Raw genomic sequence first — 25,355 nt, 5'->3', positions numbered from 1 at the left:
GTAAAGCATGTTGTGACCCTTTGATGTTAAAACTCGGAGCCAGTAAGTCTAGAGTGAGACATCCTGCCTATTGTTTTAAGGCCAGAGTTAATGGCCAGAATTTGCATGCAGAAATGCCCTTTATTGCTGTGGTTTCTGTCCAGAGGTGAAGAATGTAAATGTAGTTTCTGTTAGCCTGGGAACCCAGGGAAGTATGAAGAATGATGTAATGTGAACTAGGAATGTGATTTTAAAACAGAGAGAATCAGAGAACATTAAGCGTTTTTGTCTTGACCATCCAACTCACCAGCACAGTCTTGCTCTATATGTAAGTTTATCTTAGACTTGTGTTTTCTCTTAGAAATAGCTAGAAACTAGAAAGATTAGACTAAGTGTTTTTCTGTGATGTCAGAACTGTACTACTGAATTATGTTAAGTATTTCTCTGTGATCGCTGAACTCTTGACTAGCACTGTGTAGTAAAAAGTATTGTCTTGTGTTTTGACTATTTGTTGTTAAATATTTTTAAACCCTTTCAACTGTGGCTGTTTTTGTAGAGATAATTTAAGCGCTTTAGAGTACTTGCATGCCTTTGGTAAAATTGTACAAATCTACTCCAATAGCTTTAGCCCTGGACTATACTACCAATTGGATAATAATATCGCACAGTAATAATTGGACACCCTTTTAAGGGCCTTTGAGTAGCTGATAAATATTAATGGGTGATGGCAGCTGGTACTACTGTATAGTCTGGGAAAAAGGGGCACAGCTGGAGAACCTGTGCCAGCCTTCCCCAGGAGTGTCTGTGTAGTTGTATAAACTCTTCTCAAAGTGTGTGTGTGTGTGTGTGTGTGTGTGTGTGTGTGTGTGTGTGTGTGTGTGTGTGTGTGTGTGTGTGCGTGTGTGTGTGTGTCAGCTACTTGGGCAGGGACACGAAGCACTGGTTGGACAGAGATGGTGCTTGAGGTTTTAGCTTGCCCACTAAGCTGAGATCTAAACCCTATAACTGTGCCAGTAGGGAGTCTTATTGGGGACCTGGAGAGCAAGGGAAAGACCAGCCCTGGATTGACTGTGATCTCTGTGTGCTCTTAAGGGAAATTGCACTTTACTGTCTTTATTTGTTATCCTTTTTTCCTATATGAGAAGCCCCTCACTGGTGTTAGTGGTGAGGATTGAAGCTCCTTGATTGCTGGGCCATGGCACGGGCATCACGTAAGTAAACAGTAATATTTTGTGGTCAGTCATAAAGACGATTGTAAATAAACAGGAAATTAAAAAGGTACCGGCTCCCTCATAACCAATAATGGTGTTTTTTTTTTTTTTTTTAAAGAAAGGTACATTTCAGCATCTAAAAAGGTTGAGGAAACCTCAGGCACAGACAGATTAAGCATATTATTAAGGACACTAGAGAGCTAGAAACTATTCTGACCACACTTTTCATATACGAATATACTGCCAAGATTACTTGTCTGCCTGGAAACCTCAGACTTTTGAGAGCGCTTAAAGCAGATGAAAAGACTACTTTCAGTTGTGTGTGGAGGAAGTACAGTTCAGGTGTCCTTCTTGCGAGTGTAATTAGACTGGGATCCATTTTATTATTCCATACACAGATTTACTGTGACAGGAGATATGGCCTCTGTCATAATGGGTATACATTCTGCCATGACATTTATAAATATGCTGTAAGAGAGAGAGAAAGAGGTAACAGTAGTTGCAGCAGACAAACATTTTCCAGTGCTTAGCTCTCAGCTTCTTTGCTCAAGAATCAGGGACCTTTGTCCCTGTCTAAAACGGGATTTAGTTGAGATGCTTAAAAAAGAATCAGGGACAAAGCCAAGAATAATAGGAGAGACAAAGCCCAAAATCAAGGATGATTTGTGAATGTTACTGTGATTAACTTAAAAATGTTATTCTGTTAATTTTCTATCACGTGCATTTTCTGAATAATAAAAAGTATGAAAGTCTAATAGCTGGCATTATTGACTGTCTGTAATAATTTGTGATTTACCAGAAAATCACAGAAATTATGAGATATAATGCAATATGATGAAAAATCAGGGAATATGGGAGATCCATTCCCATGCCATGTACAGATTTTTAGTGAGGGAAGGAAATAAGGGTACCATTGTCACAGGCACATATTTTATCATGCCATGTACAGATTTACTGTCACAGAACAAAATAGGGCCACCACTGTAACAAGCAGGCATTTACCATGATGTTTCTAGCTTTACTGTGAAGGATAGTACCATGGTTGTAACAGGCAGGCAATATTTATCATGTCATGTCTAGCTGTACTGTGACAGCATGACAGAGGGGCAACATTGTTACAGGCACACATTTTACCACGCCAATTACAGCTTTACTGTGAGGGTGATAGGAACACCAGTGTTTCCAGCAGACATTTTAGCATGAAGTCAACAGATTTACTGAGAGAGAGAGAACAAAAGGAGACCCACTGTTACAGGTATTTTACCATGCCATGTGCAAACTTAATGTGATGGAGAGATAAGAAATCCTTTATAAGAGGTAGGCATTTTCATAGCTAAGAACTAGGTTATCTACCTTTGTGGGGCATTTTAAGCCTAGACAGTTTTTTTTTTGTTTCAGAAGTGAGAATTATACCTGGATCTTGTGCTTGTGAGGTAAACACATTAACCATTACACCAACCCCAACCCCTTGCCATATCGATTTATAGAATTATTATGAAGAAAGGGGTGAGGAGTCCCATTCTTAGAGGCAGAAAATTAAAAACGGTGGCCTCCATTAAAACATGTGGTAGTGAAACAGCTGGTATCTGCGAGTGCTTTTCTTGATTGGTTACTATAAGATTCTGCATCTGAGATTTCTGTGTTAATTGCTGCACTAATATTACAGCAGCATGATGGGCTACACAGGAGTATGCATGCCAAGGTCCTTCCTTGTGCGGCAGAAGGCTTCTGTACCCCTTCCAGAAGTTGCAAGGGTGATCACTGAGCTGGTGCTTATATGGCCAAATCGGTACCTGCTAAATATTGGCCATCTTAGCCTCCCCCCAAACACACACACGTGTAGTACAGTACTGGCTTATTTTAGCAGGGCAAGCTTCTGATATGTCCGATTACCTTTACAGTGCTAGCCATTCCCTGCACAGCTCTCAACTTCTTAGCACTAGAATCAGAGACAAAGCCAAAAAATGATGGCAGAGCAAACTCCCAAAATCAGGGAGAGGTTTTAAATATTGCTCTTATATACACTTAGAAAGTTGATGCAGTATACAGGATTTGGATTAGCATGTGTTTTCTAAAGAGTACAAAGTCTGCTACTCAAATGTCTGTCATTATTTAGTGACTACAGTCTTCAATAATTTGTTGGAAAACCAGAAATGTTATGAGGAACAGACGAAAATTATAAGACAAAATCAGGGCCATTCTGTGAAATAAGGGAGAAATGAGAGGTATGACTCTACTTGACATACTTCCAGTTAGCCTGCAACCATTTCCTGATCATAAGTTCAGTTACCATTACAGTACTACCCATTTCTGCTTATTGTTGTGATTACCTTCCAAGCCTTAATTATTCCTGTCATTCATCCAGCTACACTTACAACACTAATCAGTTCCCCAATCATATCCCCATTTATCCTCATGCACTATTTCTGTCTCATAAATCCAGTTACTCTTACAACATTGGCCATTTCCCTCTCACAGATACAGTCACACTAATATTAATCAGTTCATTTACCCGCATGGAACTAACTGTTTGACAACACTAACCATTTTCCTTTCATAGGGTCAGTTTCTTTTGCAACATTAACTATTTTCTTCTTACAGGTTCAGTTGCCATCGGAACATTAACCATTTCCCTCTTTTAAGTCCATTTAATCTCACAGCATTAAATGTTGACGTGCTTGTACATAGAACTTTGTTAATAATCATAATTACTGAAGTGCTTATAATTATGTGGCTATTTAATTAATTTATTGACTGGCATTTGTTTGTAGGAAAGTCTGACTGGGCAGTGGAACAGATTTTCAGTGGAGGTGCAGGGAGAAAATCTCCACAGACATTCATATGCAGCTCATCATGACATTCTTATCCATTTTACAAATAACTTCAGTTGCACTATGATACAGACAAATTATCTACAAAATCAGAGCATGAAATTGTAGTGTTATATAAGAATACAAATGACTATGCTATATGAGGGTGAATATTGCATGGATTCGGATTAGTGAACAAAGCACACTTGGGATGAGATATAATGGAGAGAAATGCAAGGATGTGTTTTCTGTTTACACCATAAGTACATTTGTTAGAGTAGGAGAAGTGCTATTAATGATCATGAAACAATATGGTGAAAGCATAAGAGAGGAACGGCAGAGGTAAAAGATTTTATACTGTTTTGCAGTTGTCGAAGGAGATAGTAGAGAGAGGATTATAGAATATGTGAACTTCTGCCTTCTCTAATTCATAATAAATAATGCCATTTAAGTGGATGTGCTAGAATAAAACTGTTTACAGACCTGGTGTTTTTATGACCACAGCTTCACAGAGTTATTAATCACAGCCTTAGACTTACTAACATAAACACACAGCATCAGAAGTAACAGTGCAGTTGTGTAAACATAAAACTACTGCGTAGCAAATTCCAAAAGTGAACACAGTAGTGCGAACTGGTGGTGAGTTTTGTAGTCGCTGGCAGTTGAGATGTGTGAAGCTCAGTGGGTTATAGTAGAGTGGGCATGCAGCCAACAGAAAACTAAGTTAATTTATCAGAAACAGTGGAAAAATAACTTGTTTTAGATGATTAAGCTATCTGAGTGACCTAAGGTCTTCCAAATGCTTTTTGTCATTCATGTAAATGCACTGTTGAGTTTTATCTGTACAAACACATTTACATTCTGTACACAACCTAGTAACAAGACTTGTGGAAGATGCCTTTGTGTAGCATTCTGTATTGCCTACCTATTGCTGCATTATCCTAAGTAGTGTGTGTATACTTAATAGTGTCCCTTGGTCTGCATCACACCTATGGGACCAAAGGAATGAATAAGTAAACAAATAGTCATAGTGGTGTTCAATCTCAGTAATAACGACTCTCATGCAACCTTTACTGCGAATAAACAGGTTTAATTTATTGCTATTTACTTCTGTTTCACAGTTTTGAAGATATCACAGCATATGGCTGGCAATGCATCTTTTGTCTGCATTTGAACCTTGTATACCCAATCCTAAATGCATTCTCTATGACTCAAGGAAACTTTTCCTGCATCTTTCTTTGCTCTGCACCTACTTTCCAGGGAGCTTGAGGGCATATTCCTCGCTCGATATTTGCTTACAGACTTTTCAATAGTAATTTATAAAACACAATTTGGATAATGATAAAGATTGTGAATATCCTAGCCCTGTAGATAAAAACATGTTTCATTTCATTCGCTGTCAGTAATACTGCTGCTCATATAAGCTGCCTAAATCATTAACACACTGATACCTAAAATCTCTACTAACAAGTGTCACTCATTCTAAACTGACACAGTTGAGAAGAGTAAATGCAAAAAAAAAAAAAAAAAAACAATAGAAGTTCAGTTAAGCAGCTATTATTTGTATGAAATTTAAACTTACCTTTAGAAAAAAATAATTGAGTAGAGTACAAGGAGGTGTAGCAACCAGCAGTCAGAAGTCTAGGAACGTAGTACCAATTTTTTAGGTTTTAACAGGCATCCAAGCCCCACCCATGTACAGTGACTCTGGATTGAGCCCTCATAATTGGTATGCTGTTTTGAAGCTGCCATTTAAATCCATGGTTGAAGGTGTGTAATGACATTCTATTATAAGTGCCCAGCACAGTCATTCTTTTCTCTTTTTGTCATAGTCCCATAAAAGTACATGTTGTTGTGCTGCTTGATAGATTAGCTATGTTAAGGCATTCAACCAGCCCTGCATTCCTACTCAAAACTGATAAAACACAGGCAGGCCTCTCAAGTGGCTTGGAAATGAGATAAAGAGGACAGTTGTACTGAGCAGCCTTCTCGCCTATCACTTAGCGCTGAGGAAGCAGCATGTTAAGAGCCTGCCCTTTCTGTTCTGCTATATACTCCTTCTTTGACAACAGTCCTTCATTTATATGAACAACAGAATTTTGTTTAGCCTTCTTGTATATTAATTTTAGGCACTGAAACAATTATTTCTAAAATACATCGACATAAAATAACATACATTACCAAAATGGGATGTGTTCTACATTTTTTCTAAATGTATATATATATATATATATATATATATATATAGAGAGAGAGAGAGAGAGAGAGAAAGCTGTACCATATCATGTCAACAGTGAATCCTTGAAGGACACAAGTAATAAAATAGCTGCAAAAATGCCAAACTAGAGCACAGTATTCCAGTAAACTACAAAGGTCATCAGTTTCCCTCACCAGAGCTGTATAAGGAAAGAAAAGACTGGTCACACTAGAAATATTTCAGTAGAAATGTACAGGGCATCATAAGACAAATAAAAACAGTCTGCTGAGAAACGTATACACTGTTGAAAACTGCAGACTGTATTTATAGCTTTAAATGGTTCTGTTTAAGTGTCCATTGTGGGAATTTGACATGTTTAATCAGTGCTACCCTCCAAAGAATTGTACTTGTTTCATCTGTCTTTTTTTACATTCCTCTTATTATTTTACAGTGAAGAATGGAAACAAAATTTTAAACAAAAAACAATCATTTATTTTTATAGACAAAAATGTTACAAATCATAAAAATCCTGGCATGAACACAGTTTGAAAGTATGTTTTATGCCATCATAATATATGAAAGGTTATAAGCTATGACATTGTCAGAAAAAATGCAGCCTACCCCAGCAGTTCAAAAGCTTTAGTATGTGTGCAACAGTGTGCATGGATTGCACATGTACCTATAGTAGCAATGCTTGTAGTTGTTTGCTGATAATGTGTTTTAAAAGGAATAAAGATGCAGACACAGCTATAAAATGCAACCCTCCCCAAATGCTAAACAAATTTTATTAATAAAAAGAGTAAGAAACTGTGATCCTAGCTTCAAAAACCCGCTATACCACTGGTTAGCAGGCCCAGGTTATTTTCTGTTCTGGTTTAGTGGACCAGAGGCATCACTATTTGAAAGACTGGGAGTTTCTTTTTTCTTTTAATGTAGTCTTGGCGTGTTTGGGCACATCAGGCTGATTATAATGCTTTTTTGTCAGGATGACTGCTTTCTTGGCATTCATTACTAGGCTTACTGGAGTCTCGGTTAGTCACTGGTGATGTGACAGCAACTCTTGTTTGAGTTAAGTAACTCTGACCCTCATCTATGCCCAGCTGTTTGCTGGACTCATTTAGTGATCACTGATCATATTGGTACCATGGCTGCTGACATCCCTTGTAGACCATGGCTATACAAGACTGTTCTTCTGTTTAATTAGCTGAGAGGCATCCTGTGCAAGGGGCTTCATGAAGTGGTAGGCAAAGGTTAAAGATGCCTTCCATCTCACTTCTATTACCAGTGACCTCAAGATCTCCTTTGCAGTCCATAGAAAAAGTTTTCTTAACATTTTGATACCTAATTTGATAGTCACGTGATGGAGTTCTGCAAACTCTAACACTGAACTGTGCCTCATCAATTTTGTCTCATTCTGATAAAATGTCACACATGATTCTTATGTATATGTCCGCGTTAAAAAAACTGGAGCTGTCATCAGTTAGTTAATAGTCAGATGGGATTGTAGGGCTGCAGCTGGTAATTTGGTAAGGTCTGATCCATCTGTATTAGAAACTAATGGTCATTTAGGAATGAGCTGGGCAATGGCCTAGTAGAATAACCTTCAGAAGACAAGGACCCTGGTTTATCACTGATTATTGAGGAGGGGCCCCCATGTCACTAGCCAACAGAAGGGAGTTGATGCATTGCCTTTGACAAGAAATAACTTACTTTTCAAAAGCGTGCAATGTGCAACTTTATTATAGTAAACTGCTTAGAAAAATACAAAAAAAGATATTGGTAAGGTTTATGCAAATTTTAGCCTCATTGCAAAGCAGCATTTACGGAGACCTATTGCAAACTTTACCCATTTCCCATTATGTGCCCAGCTGAAAGTACTTTAGAGTATTGCAAGTTTGTTGTCGTAAAATATAGATTTCTGCTTTTCAAGCCAATTCTACTCCACTTCATTCCTGGCTTTGTTCCATACCAAGTCATCTCATGTTTTCTTTTCTGATAAAGTAATTTCTGCCATCAGCCTTATTTTGGATATTATCCGCCTTCATCAGAGGAACTGGAAAACAAGAAAAAAAAAACAAGATATATGAGAATTCTTCAGAGCCTAACAAACAAATATTCAGTATTCTTTTAGATTTTTATAATACTATAATTTACAACTTACAGAGAAGTGAGCATGCTTCAAGATATATCTATATATATATATATATATATATATATATATATATATATATATATATATATATATATATGTGAATAGCTGTATGGCGACACAGTGGATAGTATTGTCACCTTACAGCAACGGGTTCCTGGGTTAAATTTTCAGCTGGGGTGCCTTCTTTGTGGAGTTTGCATGTCCTCCCTCTGTTCTCGTGGGTTTCCTGTGTGTGCTGCTGTTTCTTCCCACATTAAAGACATGCAGTAGGTGGATTGGATACTCTAAATGGCCATAGTTGTGAGTGTGCATGCGAGTGTGTTGTTTGGAAGAACTACTGTGGCAGGCGGTATAAACCTTGGCTCTAGCAAATGTCACTATTGAACTGACGTCCCAACCCCTTGTGCAAAAATGGGAAAAAGGTGTTGTCGATGGATGGAGGTGTGCGTCCTTCTCAAATGTAAACAACATCCTAACACTAAAAACAGTAACTAAAAGTTATAATTACAGCAACAGCAGGCTTATCAAACTTATTTTGTTATGGTGGTATAACGTTGTATTGTGTATGTTTACAATAAAGTGGTAATGAGGCTCGGTTATGTGAGCAAGAGCTATCTTTAGTGAAGAAAGCAGATGTGGCTAAAATATTGATAACAAAAAGCTTGTAATGTACCAGGTAAAAAAAAAACACAGGATGAGCAAAATAGGAGGGTGGTTGCACGATTTAAATATCAACAGAAAAGTAGTTATACATAAGTGCTCATAACAAAAAAATTCAAAACTGTTTATATTATAACATGTTTCATTCTGTTTAATTGGGGGGGGGTGAACGACAATAACTGACATTAAAGATAATTGAGTATAAGTTCCACAGACAATAATTTTAAAATGTAGTTGTTGTGAAACTTAGTACTGGGGAAATACAGTAACTGATATCAAGCAGTTAATTTTACATGAATGTTTACTTAAAAAGGGATAATATTAAGCATTTTATAACCATACAAAGGAAGTTAACACATGTTGACTTTCTACTTTAAACATTCAAATGTTGAAGTGAATAAACAGCGCATTTTTATGAACTAGCCAACTATATGACTGTGAAGCAGTTTTCTTATATTAACGTATATAACATTTTGGGACTTCTATAAGGTTAATGAACATTTAAGGTGATTCAACTGGTCCTGCCAAACTTTTGTAATCTGTAAGTTCGGACACCCATGACATTTAGCAGCACTGGAACTTTCTTATTATCTCAAGTATCGTTCTCTAAATAATTACGCTCCACTTTTTCATTATCATATTCTTAGAAGCATCAGAAGCACTGCTTAGTCCCACATGTATATCCTAGTAAAATTATGCCCACATTCAGCCATTTAACTAAGTTTCCTGCCAAACCCGATATACAAACACTTTTTCGTGCACCAGTTTTACAGTGTCTGCTCTTGGTTTGAAATACTTGCCTTCATTCATGTAAAAGTTATTTACACTTTGTTGTGTCTTTCAGCTTTTCCTGGTTAGGGGTCGCCACAGCGGAACTCCGGTCCACTAATGATTGGCAGTAGATTTTTACGTGCCGAGTTGCTGGCTCTGACGCACAACCTTCAACGAAGGTACGCCCATTCATGCATGTCTCCGCACAGAAGACACTCTAGCTGAGAATCGAACAGGACATCTTACTGTGAGGCGACAATGCTACCGCAGCACTTCTCATGAAATATGAAAATGCCTTTTTTTTGATTAAGCATCCACAAAGCACAGATATGAAAACCTGCTTTACTTTGCTTTCTTTGTTCATTATATTCTAGAAATTCACTCTGCCTATGCCTTTCACATTTCAGTAATTAATTTGTCCCTTTTTAAAGAAATTGCTACTATATTTTACAATTAACTTGACTGGTTATACTTTGATCAGTATTGTTCCTTTCCATATTATAGTTATTGCATATAACAACTGTAAATTCTTCATGTTCCTTCATTTCACTTTATATTGATAGTTGCAGTATTTGACCATTAATATCTTTCTTTAGTTGCTTGATCCAGAAGGAGAAAACAGGCCTCTCTGGCATGCCCTTTAAGTGCATTTAACATTTTACCTCCCTTCTGTCAGTACTTCCCTTTCTCCCTGTTTATGTTCCTCTTTTGAATGTCTCCAGTGATCCCTTCTCTGGTATCCATTTTGGTAGTTCATTCCATGGTTTTACAACCTCCTCCATGAAGAAATAGTTTTACAGATCTAGGGAGTACTTATTACTCCTTATATTCTGCTTCTATTGACCTTTTGTCTGTCTTTCCTATTTAAGATGACCGTATCAAGATCTTCTTGACATGATCATCTCAGCCCAAATAATAGCCCCCTGCTTGTTATTGTCTGGAGTGGTTAGCACTCTCATCTCCTCTTGTCTCTGCTCTTACTCTTTTCTCTCTATCCCACATTCCCATCTGACAACTCTCCTCTGGTTTTCTTCCAGCCATGTGATGTATATAACATAAAGAACAGTACATAGTACTCAGGATGTAACCTGACCAGAGTAGGTTCATAGGCTCATAGGTAGGTACTAGGCTTTCGGCCCTAGGGCCTATACAAGCCTAGCCAAAAAGGTACCCTGGCTTTCGCCACCCAAGAAAATTATTTTCCTATGCCCCTGTCAAGCAGAGCCACAGAGGTGATCCCTGGGGTGAATTTCCTATTTCCCATCCAATCATCAAGATTTTTCTTTAAGAGTACTAATGAGGAGCTTTGTTTGATATAGATAGGTAGTTTGTTCCAGAGTATGGGGAGTCTCTGGGACAGGAATCTATCCCTCCAGCATGTTCTGTTTATTGTAGTGACAAGGTTTAGGTCCCTAGAGCATGTAGCCCAGATGGATTGGGATTTCTTTAAGTGAAGCCTGTCCAGCAGCTCTGGGTTTGACATAGCTTTGTAGGTTAGGCAGAGATCGCCTCTGAGTAGGCGATATGCGACGGAGTAAAGCTGGAGTTTTTTGGGACGGTCTGTGTAGGGCATCTATTTGAAGCCGGTAATCCTCTTTGTGAGGTATTTCTGCGGCCTTTCCAGTTGTTGTAGATGTCTTGTGAGGTACATACTAAAAGGGGTGTTGTACTCTATAATGGGTCTAATGAGTGACGAGTAAAGGGAAACAATGACCTCTTTTTTCCTGAATGAGAAACCTTTTGTGATGAGGCGTGCCACATAGAAGGATTTCCTGACTACTGTGGCAATGTGATTATCAAAGGAGAGACTACTGTCCATCTGTGTCCCAAGGTCTCTTATCACACTTTTGGTGTTAAGTAGACTACCACCTATGTGGTAGCTCATGGGTACAGAGTTTTTACCAAAGGGGATGACAATGCACTTTTTGATATTGAGCTTGAGGCCATGGCTTTGACACCAGGCATCTGTCTCAGTGAGGCCCTTTTGTAGGATGTCCACATCGTTAGGAGTTTCAGTTATGGCTCCTAGTTTGCAGTCATCTGTGAACTTCGTTAGCCAAAGACCTTCTGTGTTAGCCTGTTCTTCAGAAATGTAGATACCAAACAGGACAGGACCCAGGACTGAACCCTGTGGTACTCCACTTGTCACTGGTTTGAAGTCGGATTTGGAGGCTGCTACTTTCACAGTGTGTTCTGTCAGTGAGCCAGTTGGCAACCCATCTTGTGACATAGGGATTTATACCTAGTTTAGTGAGTTTATCTATAATTCCAGAGTGGGGGTGGTGTCAAAAGCCTTGGCGAGATCTAGATAGGCTGTGTGAACCACCTTACCCTCGTCTATGGCTTTGGTGACTGATTCAAAGAAGTCAATCAGGTTTAGAAGACATGATCTGCCTTTTACAAACCCGAACTGGATGGGGTCCAGAGTTTGGAGATTATCATTTTCAGGCATAAATATGAGAACAGAGAACTATCAGCCTCATCAAAGGTGACACAATGATGGGAGCAGCAGCAGTGAAAAAGTAAGGGGAAGAGTCTAGGGAAGGACACCATTAAAGTGTGACCATTACTGCTTTGCTTCCAGAGTTTTTCCCCTAAAGATTCAGTTTGCTGCTGCTATTGTCGTGTCATATTGCTCCTGGTGGTCCAGCCTGAGTATCATCAGCATCCCCAGACCCCTTTTCTCTACATGGCCACCAGTTCCATTTCCCAAGCTAACTGCAGTATTTTGCATTTGCTTATAATGAACGTCAACTGCCATTTTTTTGCCTCCTTAGCCTTTTCAAATCCTTCCCTAGACTCTTCTTCTTACTTTTTCACTGGTGCTACTGCCATCTTTGTGTCACCTTTGAAGAGGCTGACAGTTCTCTGTTCTCATATTTATGCTTGAAACTGATAAATCGGAAAGTATTGGACTTGGACTGACCCCTGTGATACTGTACTAGTAACCTGACTTATTCCTGACATTATCCCAAACAATACAACCCTGTGCCATGCAGTAAAGTAGTATTTACAAATTTGCACACACTGTTAATTAGATATTATGTTTTCATTTATTAAGTTTAGTTGTGTTACCTCAAAATCATACTTCAAAACTGGTTTTATGAAATAGATGTTGCCAGAAGTCTTTCTGTTATGTACATACACTTTCAGCCCCTATGCATTATTTTGCAGTCATTTTGTCTGCCTTTTTAAAGCCCGTCAGTAGGTTTCTCCTTTACAGTTTGTGCTACGTTTTAACATGGATGTTTCTTGCACATTTTATTTGACCTATTCACTATCTGGTATTTGGCATAAGCATGCATTCTACATAAAATGTTACTAAATATAAAGAGACTGGAAATAACTAGAAATATTGTAAAGCTAATGTTCACTTACAGACTTCTAATTCACAGATGTTTTGCCCAGCTAGTACATGTGTATACTCTTGTGCATATGTCACTGCACAGGTAACACCCTTAGGGTGTGATTCTGAACTAGTCACTTAATCAAGAAGCATGCTCTTGGTTTCCCCAAAAAAAGACAAATGTGCCGAGAGAGCTTACTCATTTAACAAATTTATAATGCAAAATGTGGAACAGCAGGTTAGTAAAGGTGGATGTAAGAAATGGTGGTGTTAGGAAACAGATAAGGAGGGAGAAGTAGCGCATAAGGAAAGATGGAGCACTTAAAGGTTCTTAAATGGGAAATGTTTTTTGAGGCTGATTTCCGTTGTCTGAAGGTAAGATAAAACTGATCAGAAGAACACTGGTGTGTTGGTCTAAAACAGTGGTCTCCAACCATTTTTGCACGAAGGACCGGTTTCATGTAAGAAAATTTCCATGGACCGTCCATCCATCGTGCACACATAATAAAGTGCATGATATTTACTTATTTATTTATTTCACATTTGTTTACTGGGGAGGCCTGATTGGACTAGAAGTCCATTTTGATCAGAGACTCAAGGAGAAAAGCTCCAAAGTACAATAAAAAGACAGTTGGCAATAATTACCAAAAAAAGTGTACATTCTGCTTAACAGCATAACATTGATCTGTTATGGTCAAGAGGTACGTAAACCTAATGGCAACCTTATTGACATTTTAAGTTTGTAAGAGTAATATTTAAAATCTGTCCCTATTATTTGGCTCTGTTCAGCATACTTCTCAACTGCACAGATTTTCTCGGAATGTCCAGATTTTTGCCTCATTTTTTTGGTCTGTTTCTCATAAAACTGTTTTTTTCTGGCAAATTATTGGCAGTTCATTGAGGTTTGAAGTCAGAAAGTAATGATAGTTGAATTTCAGACTTCATACCCTTTAAAGAATACATGACAATGCAAACGCTGCATTTCTATCTACTTTCTAAGTTTGTAAGAGCAGTACTTAAAAGTGTCGCTATTTTTGGGCCTTTGTCCCCCCCATTGTTTTTGCCTTTGTCCAGATTTCTTACTCTAAGAGGTTGAGAGGTATGTACATACAACAGTCCAGATTTAATGTGGGAGAGGTTGAGTGGTATGGTCAAGAGGTACGCAAACCTTATTGCTGCTGCTGCTGCCAGGAATCACTCTCATGCTTCCCTCTCTCTGTCTCTCTCTCTCTCTCTCTCTCTCATGCACACATGCACATGCACACAGCTTCTTCTGCTTTCATGCACACTTTCACTCACACATGCAGACAGAAGTACACACACACACACACTCTCTTTTGCATGCATGCATGCATTCAGTCACACATATACACACACACACACACACACACACACACCTCTTTTGCATTCATGCACGCATTCACTCACACAAGATCGATCTCTCTCACATAAACAGTTTCTGTGGCTTTCATGCATGCATTCACTCAGACATCCAGACAGAAACATAGACACACACACACACACACACACACACACACACACACACACACACACACACACATATACAGACAGACAGACAGACACACACACACACGCATGCATGCACGTGCGCGCGCGCACACACACACACACTTTTTTGATTTCCTTGACTTACTTTACACTCATTAAACAGCAAAAGTGCTGTGCTGCTTAGTGAGTGTAAAGTAACGGCACGATCAATCTCATTGCTAACTCTCTCATACACACACACAGTCTCTTCTTCTTTCACACATACATACATTCTGCTTTAATGCACGCATTCACTCATACATGCAGCCAGACACATTAACACAGTCATACACATGCATACATACACATATTAACCTTTTCATCTCACTCTGTGGCTGGCGGCCCGGTACTTAATGATCCATGGCCCGGTACCAGTCCAAGGCCCTGTGGCTGGGAACCGCTGGTCTAAAACATTATGGTAACGTGAGGAATGGCACAAGATGCTGCAACAGAAGTCAGAAATTGCATAATCAAAGAAAATGATGGTGTACAAGGATGAATGGGCAACAAGCAACAAGAGGCAGCCGACAGGGCAAGCTGCAGCAAAGCAGTAAAGCTGAACATAGGCAAGAGGGAATAGAGAAGTATAATCATAAATACGACTACAAACACTACACTCCAACTTTATTTCATCACTTCGACTGCCTTGGTTACAAAGCCTTCAAGGAAGTAATGTATCATGATATAAAATACTATATGTACAGTTAGTGACCAAGCAATATATTAAATCTCAGGTTAAAAATGCATCAATTTAATACACATTAATTAATGAATTAAATACTTCCAATAATTTTTTCTGTTTAATCCATTGTGTACAAGAGCTGTTTCTAACTACACAGCGTAATACCAGTATGATTATATCATAGTTCATGTGGGTGTTAATGACCTGAGACATACCTCATTGGACTATATAAAAAGAGACATAATGGATCCCTTGGAGTATATGTCACAGATAGGTACTAGCCTTGCATTGAGCAGCATTCTACCTTTACCAAGGATGATGCTACAATATGAACATAAAATGATTGATTTTAATAACTGGCTTAGTTTCTGGTGTCACTCAAGGGGTATCCAATATTTGACAGCATGGGAGAACATGGTCAAAAGACCATGTTGCTTTCCCAAAGATGGGTTGCACTACCCCCCCCCCCCCCGGCTTTCAGATAGTGGCTAAAACTTTATCCACCCCCTTATAGCCTTATTTATAGATTAATAGGTATTTACTAGGCTAACGACCACAAGGGCCTTTTTAAGCCCAAGCATGCATCCCAAATCTCTGACAAGTTCTGTTACTCTTGATAACTGTAAGCAGGGGCTTGGGAGATGAAACATTTATAAGCAGTGGCTTGGGAGACGAACTATTTACAGGTTGTCTGTATCCATTAGAGACATGGATGTCAAACCAGGGATGAATTTCCTGTTCCCCATACAATTGTCCAAGTTGCACTTGAAGTGGGTTAAGGAGGAACTCTGCTTCACATGGATGGGGAGCCTGTTGCATAGACGTGGCAGTCTCTGGGATGCATACCTTTCTCTCCACCAGGTCCTATATATATCACAGGCAAGGTTTAAGTCTTTAGAATGGGTAATTCTGGTGCTGTTTGTTCAGTGGATATGCAGGAGACCCATCAGAGTGGGTTTGACAATGCCCGGTATGCCAGGCATAGATCTCCCCTCAAAAGCCTATAGGAGACAGAATACAGGGATAGGATAGGGCCTTGTGGCAGTCAGCACAGGACATTTTACTTATGCCTTGTATTCTTTTAGTGAGGAGCCTCTGTGGACATTCCAATTGTTGGATATGCCTGGTTAATTACATACCAAAGGGGTTATTGTACTCAATGATAGGTCTGATGAATGCTGAATACAGTGAAACAATGACTTCCTTGGACTTAGATGCCATACCTTTGTTTATAAGTTGCGCAACACAGAATGATTTCCACACTACTGTAGACACATGATGGTCAAAGGCTAGATTATTGTGTATGTGTGTCCCTAAGTCCCTGACAACTGGGTCAGTTCTAAGGGGTGTGTTGTCAATATGATAGCTACCAGGGGTGGATGACTTCCCAAAGGATACTATTATGCATTTTTTGGCATTTAGTTTTAGTCTATGGCTCTGATACCAGTTGTTTGTCTGTGTCGGCCCCTCCTGGAGAACATTTTTGTCAGTGTGAGATTCAGTGACAGCTCCTAATTTGCAATCATATGCAAATTTAGTCAGCCAGAGACCATTGACATTGGCCTTGACTTCAGAGAAGTAAATCCCAAAAAGGAGTGGTCCAAGGACCGATCCCTGGTGGACTCCACTTGTGACTGGACTCTTTGTAGAAATGGACTACCCAATTCTAACTTCCTGGGTCCTATCTGTGAGCCAGTTGGCTATCCACAGGTAGAAATATGGGTTTGTACCCAAACTCCTGAGTTTGTCAACAATGCCCAAGTGGGGTATTGTGTCAGATGTCTTGGCCAGGTCAAGGTAGGCAGTGTGAATCATTTTGCCTGCATCCATTGCTTTGCTGACCTTCTCAAAGAGGGCTACCAGGGTGAGTAGGCATGATCTACTCTTGAAACCAAACTGGGGTGGGTCCAGTGTCTGGAGGTTTACTATATTCTTCTTCAGCCATAATCACACTGGCTCTGCCAATGTTCATATCACTACTGATCATCTCAATGATAATTCATTCCATGGCTTTACAAATAAGATTAGTGAAACTTATGAATCTATAGTTTCCAGGGTCTGTAGATGGCCCACATTTGTGCAGAGGGATAACTGTTAATGTTCTCCATTCATGAGACACAAAGCCTGTTTGGAGGCTACAGTTAAATAGCAATTCCAGAGGGCTATTTAGAAGGCACCCTGGGATATTGTCTGGACCAGTTGGTGCAGTGTTCTTAGCCTCAGAGAGAGCATTAAGGATCTGCTCTCTAGTGATACCGGGGGAGTTCTGTTTGATGGCATTTCCTGATGGAAGGTTGAGGGGGAGAGAGACAGGTAAAGCTGGAGCTGAATTTATTGGCCAGTAGGTTTGATATACATTCTGGCTCAATATAAGTGGGTCTATTTATAATGAGCTCTGCACATAATTATGTATTGTCTTTGAGGTTACGCACATAGCTAAAGAATGCCTTGTGGTTGTCCTTGGACTGGGAGGCTAAATTTACCTCAAATTTAACTTTGTAGACTTTATTTGTCTTCTGAGTTGTTTGTTGAGTTTGGTGAGAGTGGTTTTATCCTGCTGGGTGCTGCACCTCCCAAATTTTCCCATGATGTTTTTCCTTCTGTTATACAGCCTATTGATTTTGTGATTCCACCAGGGCGGCATGTGTTTTGAGTTACATCTGTACTTCTTCCTTGTGCTTACAGCTGCCTGTATGCAGCTATTAACATGCTTGTTCTGGGTTTCTGTGAACAGTTCTGCATAGGCAGCAGTGTTGTCAGGGTTTATGGGGGCTTGAAATGCTGCCAAGTTATCACTTAATAGCAGGCAATTAGCCTTAGAGTAGTTTCTGAATATTCCAGGTTTAGCTGGGGGTCCAGGTTTTATTTTTACTTCAAAGGAGACCATTTTGTGGTCTGGCCTTACCAGGGAAGACATTACAGTAGGGGGTGTGCAGCACTCTCCCATATTAGTGAGGACCAGATCCAGTGTGGTTGCACCCCTAGTTGGTGTATTGACAATCTGGTCCAGGGAGTTTGGGAATCTGGGAATCACAGGCCTGTACATTTGGTGTTGTATAGGATTCCCAGTTAATAGTGAGGTAATTAAATTCACCCATGACTATGCCATTGGGTTGGATGGTGAGAGTTTCTAATAAGTTTAAATACTTGGTATGAGTTTCCTGGGTCATAATGGGGAACTATAGCTTGCAAGGAAGTGGCATTTGATTTTGGCTGTGGTGATCTGAACATGGAGCAGCTCCAGTGCATTGTCCTGTTTGACCAGTCTTGAGGTATATTTGTTTTTGATGTAAATCAAGACACGTCCACCTTTAGTCCCTGTCTGTGTAGTTAGCTGGTCTAAATGTGTGGAAGGCATTATACCATACACTGCTGGTGTGCTCTCCGTGGCTTTAAAACATGTCTCAGTGACAGCACAGATGTCAGCATTCTTTAGGGTGAAGAGAGCTTCTAGGGAGTGGAGTTTTTTGCTTAGACTCCTAGCATTGAGCAGTAATACCTTTAGATTTTCTTGGCTTTGATTTGCTATTTCAGAAATACTTTCACTTTTGGCATTGCCTAAAAAGGCACTAAGAGGGAAGACAGTGTTTTAGCTAATATTTGAAAGCCTAGAGGGGAGAGGTGTAGACCATCCTTGGCAAGGCAGCATGGTCTGTTGACCATCTCCTTTCATGCTGACAAATATTGCACCCCCTTAGAATGACACCAGAAACTAAGCCAATTATTAAAGTCAGTCATCTTTTGTTCGTATTGTGGCATAATCCTTGGAGAAAGTAAAATTCTGCTCAATGCTAGGCTCATACCAGCCCGAGACACACATTCTGAGAGCTCCATGATGTCTCTTTTCATATATTCTAGGGCGATACATCACAGGCAATGTCAAAAAGACAAAACTACCAGCATAGTGAAAAAGTCTACAAGCAACTGTAAGATGTTACTGCTCAATGCTCAGACCCTAATGAAAAAACTATGCACCCTTCAAGCCTTCCTCCCACTGGAAAATGTAGACATCTGTGCCGTGACCAAGACTTGGTTAAAAGCCACAGAAAGTACTATGGAAATGCAAGGCTACACTATCTTCCACACAGCACATACTGGGGCCAACGGTGGAGGTGTTCTGATCTATGTTAGGATTGAACATACCTTCAGGTTGGTTAAACAGGATGATACCATGGGGCTCATCCATGTGCAAGTCACCATAGGTAAGGTCCCTAACCATATCATGGTTAGCTACAAGTCAACATCTATGCCCCTAAAGTCTCACATGTGTTACATAACCTACTAGAGGAGTTCACCATCCAAACTATTGACGGATGACTGATGACTTTAACTACTCCTCTATAGAGGGAAATGTACACTGCTTCAAACTCAGAGGCACAATGCTTCCTGGACTTTATTAACACAAACACCCTGGAAAAGACAGTGCACGCTCAAACCAGAGGATGGATCAGACATATGGATGTGGAATTCATCAACTTGGGACAGTGTTGTTGCACCCCCCCCCCCCCCGTCACAGTCTCATTAGTGAGGTGGTATTACAAAGCTGTCTTGTTTGAAGTAAAAATCAACCCAGAAAATCCAGCTTAAACCAGTAACAATTAGGAACTATTCAAAGGCAGACTACATCCTATTAAGTAACAGTTTGTCAGAATTCTTGGCTTCCCCCAATCCCAAGACCACAGTCACCTATGCAGAATTACTCACAGAGTCACTATACAAACTTGTGAATAGTTACTTAGAGGCTGCTGTACCGACCAGAAGTAACTCCCCAAAAAAGCACTAAAAGCAAATCCCACTGGTGGAATCCTTGCCTAAACATTGTATATAACAAAAGAAGAAAAATCAAAGCCAAACTCAGGAAAGCAACTTCCTTAAAAAAAAGCACTCTCTTACACAACTAAACAAGAACTTAAGAGGTCTACTTAAGTCCAACAAGGCCAACTATGAGGTCAGGATACCCCGCAGGCTAAAGGTAATAAGAAGACCTTCTTCAGCTATGTCCAGAATTTTAGAGGAAACACACCTGTGTGAACACTACCACCTGCACTGATCACGGTGACATAGCAAATCTATTGGCTGATAAATTCAGCAACAACTACACCTCCCACTCACCTCCAGCTCCACCAGGTGAAATCTCTTCCAGCATACTTCTTCCAGCTATCAGCGGGGACCAGGTGCTGGCAGGACTTACTATAACCAAGAACACTGCCTCCATGTGTCTTGACAACATCCCCGGTTGCTTCCTGAGCAGTCTAAAACATGACCTATCAGGACCACTTGAGACACTCTTCAACTACAGCCTTAAAATAGGCTATGTTCAAAGTGAATGGAGAATCACAGCAGTCATTCCACTGCACAAGGGTGGAACTACAGACCCATCAGTCTAACAAGCCTAATATGCAAAGTCACGGAACGAATTATCATGGAAATGATAAACAAGGACATTGGCAACATACGGACACTGGACCCATCCCAGTTTGGCTTTGTTAAGGGAAGGTCATGCCTACTTAACCTGGTAAACATCTTTGAGAGGATTACCAAGGCAATGGACAAAGGTAAAGCAGTGCATACTTCGCATCTTGACCTGGATAAGGTAATTGATACAATACCTCACTCACACATTGTTGACAAGCTCTCTGAGCTAGGCATAGACCCTTACATAACTAGCTGGATTGACATCTGGCTCACATACAAGACCCAAGAAGTCAAGATCAGTGAGACCACCTCCACCAAGAGACAGATCACCAATGGAGTATCCTAGGGCTCTGTGCTGTGCCCACTGCTGTTTGGCATCTACTTCTCAGAGGTTAAGGCTATTGCTAGAGTCCACTAGGTGTGCAGATGACTGTAAATTGGTAGCTATTATAGATTCACCCAAGACACAAACATCTTACAAGTGGATTCAGCATAGGCAACTGAATGGTTTCAAAGTCATGGCCAAAAAATGCATTATAATACTCTTTGAAAACTGTCAACACATGTTAATTACACCACTGATAAAATGCTCGTAAGAGTCAACCCAGTAGTAAGGGATCTGGGAACATATGTAGACAGCAATCTGGCCTTTTACCAATATGTCATTAAGATAATGAGAAAATCATTCTATGTTGCCCAAATTAAAGGTAAGGGTATGTCATCCAGGTCCAAGGAAGTTACATTACCACTCTGCTCAGCCCTTATCAGACCTATCATTGAATACAATGCCCCCTTTGGCATGTATCTAACCAGACACTTGAAACAGTTGGAACTCCCGCATCAAGAGAATTCAGGACATGAATACCCTGCCCTACATTGATCACCTAAAGGCTCTGTCTCTGTATTCTGTCTCCTACAGGCTGCTGAGAGGAGATCTTTACTGGCTTACAGGGCTTCATCAGATCCAGCCCTGATGGATCTGTTGCACATGCACAAAACAAAAAGCACCAGATGCACCAGATCCAGGGATCTGAACTTTGCTTGTGACATAAACAGTGCTGGAGAGACAGACATGTGTCTAAAGGATCCCCGCCCTATGAAATAGGCTCCCCATCCATGTAAAACAGAGGTCATCCCTGACCCTATGGAAATTAAACCTTGGCAATTGGGTGGGAAATCATAAAGTTATCCGTGGTCTGACCCCAGTGTCTCTTATAGATGGAGACCATCAGTAATAAAATGTATTATCCTAACTAACACCCCGCCTACAAATCCTCAGCTACCTGCTTACTAGGTTGCCTCCCCCACATGATACTTGAGACCCAAATGGTTTGGGGTGTATGGCTAGGCTTGTAAGGGCCCAAGTGCAAAGTGACCATTTTGTTACACGACCTAAACTGGGACACTTAAGCTGCAGCCTATTTATAGGCCTACAGCCCTACATTAATCCCTGTGCCTTAAATGTGAAACATGGCTTGCAACACTAAATTCAAAGATTCTGGGGGATATCTTTACAAAAATAGGGACACATTTTAAATATTCCTTTTCTAGGCTTAGAAAGTTGCTAGAATAACAGGATTTTGTGTTAGCATGCATTTTCTGAAGGATATGAAGCCTACAACTAAAGAGTATGACATTATTTAGTTGGTTCAGTCCTCAATGATTTATCAGAAAACCATAACTTTTATGAGGATCAGACGCAGACCAAAAATATGAGGCAAAAATGTGGACATTCTGGCCAGTTGAAAGGTATTCTATGCACCAAGGGAATTGACTATATGGCTAATTTGCTGAGAAAATAATTTTTTTCTCTGTTCATTACCAGTGTGTCTGTTACATAGAACACATTGCATGGAATCCACATGGTGTGATACTGGGTGAGGAAAGGTCACAGAGCAGTAAATAATGGGGGTGGGGGACAAAGGACCAAAAATAGGGACACTTTTAAAATATTGCTTTTACAAACTTAGAAAGTTGATAGAATAACAGGTTTTACATTAGCAACATTCCCATGTTTTTCTGAAAGGTATTAATTCTGAAACTCAAATGTCTGCCAATATTTTCTGACTTAAATACTCAGTGATTTGCCAAATATTTGCTAAAAACCTATAATTTTATGAGAAATGGACCAAAAATGTGAAGCAAAAAATCTGTACAGTTAAGAGGATACCTCTCAAGTTCCCAGCAGAAAAAAATCTGGACAAAGCTAAAAATAATGGGGGGACAAAGGCCCAAAAATATGGATACATTTTAAATATTGCTAATATAAACTTAGAAAGTTGCTAGAATAAAAGGTGTTGTGTTAACATGAATTACCTGAAGGATATGATGCTCAAACGTCTAATTATTTAATGACTTCAACTCTTAATGACTTACAAGAAAATCACAAGTTTTATGAGGAACAGACTTAAATATGAGTCAAAAATCTGAACATTATGTGAAAATCTGAGACTTATGGTTAAGAGGTATGATCGAGAAAGAGAGAGAGAGTGAGAGTGAAAGACTGTGTATGTGAGAGATCGGGAGAGAGTGAGAGCAATCATGAGTTAATGCATGTATGAATGAGGGAGTGACTGTGTGAGATCGGGAGAGTGAGAGCGATCTTGTGTGAATGAATGCATGTATGAATGAGAAAGTGAATGTGTGTGTGTGTGTGTGTGTGTGTGTGTGTGTGTGTGTGTGTGTGTGTGTGTGTGTGTGTGTGTGTGTGTGAGAGATTGGGACAGAGTGAGAGTGATCGAACAAGATTGTGTGTGTGAGAGAGAGAGATAGTGAAGAGTGATAGTGAGCATGTGATCCCCTAGCAGCGATTAAGATGCTTGTGCATACTTCTCAACATCTTACAGCAAGAAATCTGGAAAATGCTATAAATACTACGTGTGTGTGTGTGTGTGTGTGTGTGTGTGTGTGTGTGTGTGTGTGTGTGTGTGTGTGTGTGTGTGTGTCAGAGAGAGAGAGATGAGTGAGTGTAATCCCTGGCAGCAGCATCAAGAGGTTTGCATACCTAACAGTCTACAACAATTGTTTTATTTCATTTAAATTTGTTTTGGGGGCAAGTAAATATTTGCTAAACTGAACTCCAGCAAATTACCCAGAATGCCCTCACATCTACTGAATCTTGGATGCTTAACAATCATCTTGCCCTAAATCCAAAAAAAAATAAACTAGTAATTTTTACTCCTAGGAAAACCACTCCATTTCATAAAAAACTCTTCACTATACAAGCCCAAGAAAATAACTAGGCATTATTATAGATGAAAACCTTAACTTTGACCTACACATAAACAATAACATAAAAAAACACACCAAAAGCTTGGTATGCTCTACAGGCACCAACACTTTCTTAGCCTCTCTACTAGACAAACCCTTGCAACTACCTTTTTATTACCCTCTCTCCTTTATGGTGCCCCTCTCCTCACTAATATCCGAAATTCTACAAAATCCAAACTTGCTATGTGTTACAACAGAATAGCAAAATTTGCCACCAAGGCCACATTCTCATCCCACCATTGTAAGTCACTGAAACAATTAGGGTGGCTGGAACTCCCCCACCATCTCTCATTCACCCAACTAACTACTGTGCACAAAATAATCTACAGACCCACAGACTGTCCTGCTCTCTCAACTCTACTTGCCAAATACCATTCCAGCAGGCATCTAAGATCTGAAAATCATCTACTTCTAAAAGTAGATAAGCCCACCTTACCTGCTGGTCAACTCCTCTATGCCTTCACCGTCGCCAAACTATGGAACTCACTTCTGCCTTCTATAAGAAACACAGGCAGCACCACCACCTTCAAACAAATGCTGAAAAATCATCTCAACTCTTCCTGGCTATGTTCCTGCTCTATAACCTAACCTCTTCACTCTCCTTATATGATTACTAAACTCCTATGTCTTTTGCTACTAGTGACTGATGATATTTTCTCCATATTTATTTTTATCTTCACTTGTTGATTCTGGTACAATAATACTGATCTCTGTTTATACCAATCTGATTGAATTCTGCTTTAATGTATATTTTCTGTATATATTGCTGTAATCAAACTAGATTCCTGCTTTTATGTATATATTCTGTATATGTTACTATATTTACTATCTGTAACACTGTTTCTGCTTCTGTACTAATTAATGTTTATATTTTTTTCTGTATCTCGTTGGAGCTTTTCTCCCCGGGCCTCCACTGAAAATGGGCTCTTTTAGGCCCAGTGGAATTATCCCGGTAAACAAATGCAATAAATAAATAAATAATCCGCTCTGCCATCCAATAGACACAGATTGATACGTACCTGCCCAGCTTATATTTTTCTTCTTGGACTACTAAACGAGCTCCTCTTCTTATCATAGATATAACTCTCCCACCACCTACCTTGTCTATATCCTGACTGTGGACCTAACAGAATCTTTTGTCGTCCACGAAACTGTCTGAAGTTTTTGTTTTGGTTCACTCACTGAAGCAGCACTACGAATGTTGGAAACCATTCAGACTAAACCAGGACATTTATGTGTCCCAAAGACAGCTTTTAGGATTCCAGGACAGAGACTTCCAAACTGGGACTGTCCTGGAAAAACTGGGACCGTTGG

At 39.7% G+C, this 25,355-nt stretch overlaps 2 protein-coding genes across 3 annotated transcripts in view; both read right to left on the bottom strand.

Annotated features, from left to right (window-relative positions):
- The window catches only part of LOC122805891 (troponin T, cardiac muscle isoforms-like), an 859,218-nt gene extending 853,457 nt beyond the window's left edge, over nt 1-5,761 (bottom strand). The window contains exon 1 of the mRNA XM_044076139.1: nt 5,583-5,761. The gene's annotated coding sequence lies outside the window, so the exon portion shown is untranslated. The remainder of the gene's footprint in view (nt 1-5,582) is intronic.
- Nucleotides 5,762-6,666: 905 nt separating this feature from the next.
- The window catches only part of LAD1 (ladinin 1), a 1,049,893-nt gene continuing 1,031,204 nt past the window's right edge, over nt 6,667-25,355 (bottom strand). For both annotated transcript variants that reach the window (XM_044076520.1, XM_044076519.1), the window contains one exon: nt 6,667-8,250. The gene's annotated coding sequence lies outside the window, so the exon portion shown is untranslated. The remainder of the gene's footprint in view (nt 8,251-25,355) is intronic.

Source organism: Protopterus annectens, chromosome 7.part0 (assembly GCF_019279795.1).
Source record: "Protopterus annectens isolate FY-2018-M chromosome 7.part0, PAN1.0, whole genome shotgun sequence".
NCBI lineage: Eukaryota > Metazoa > Chordata > Ceratodontiformes > Protopteridae > Protopterus > Protopterus annectens.
The sequence above is the reverse complement of the archived record's forward strand: the minus strand, read 5'-3'. Positions and strand labels throughout refer to the sequence as shown.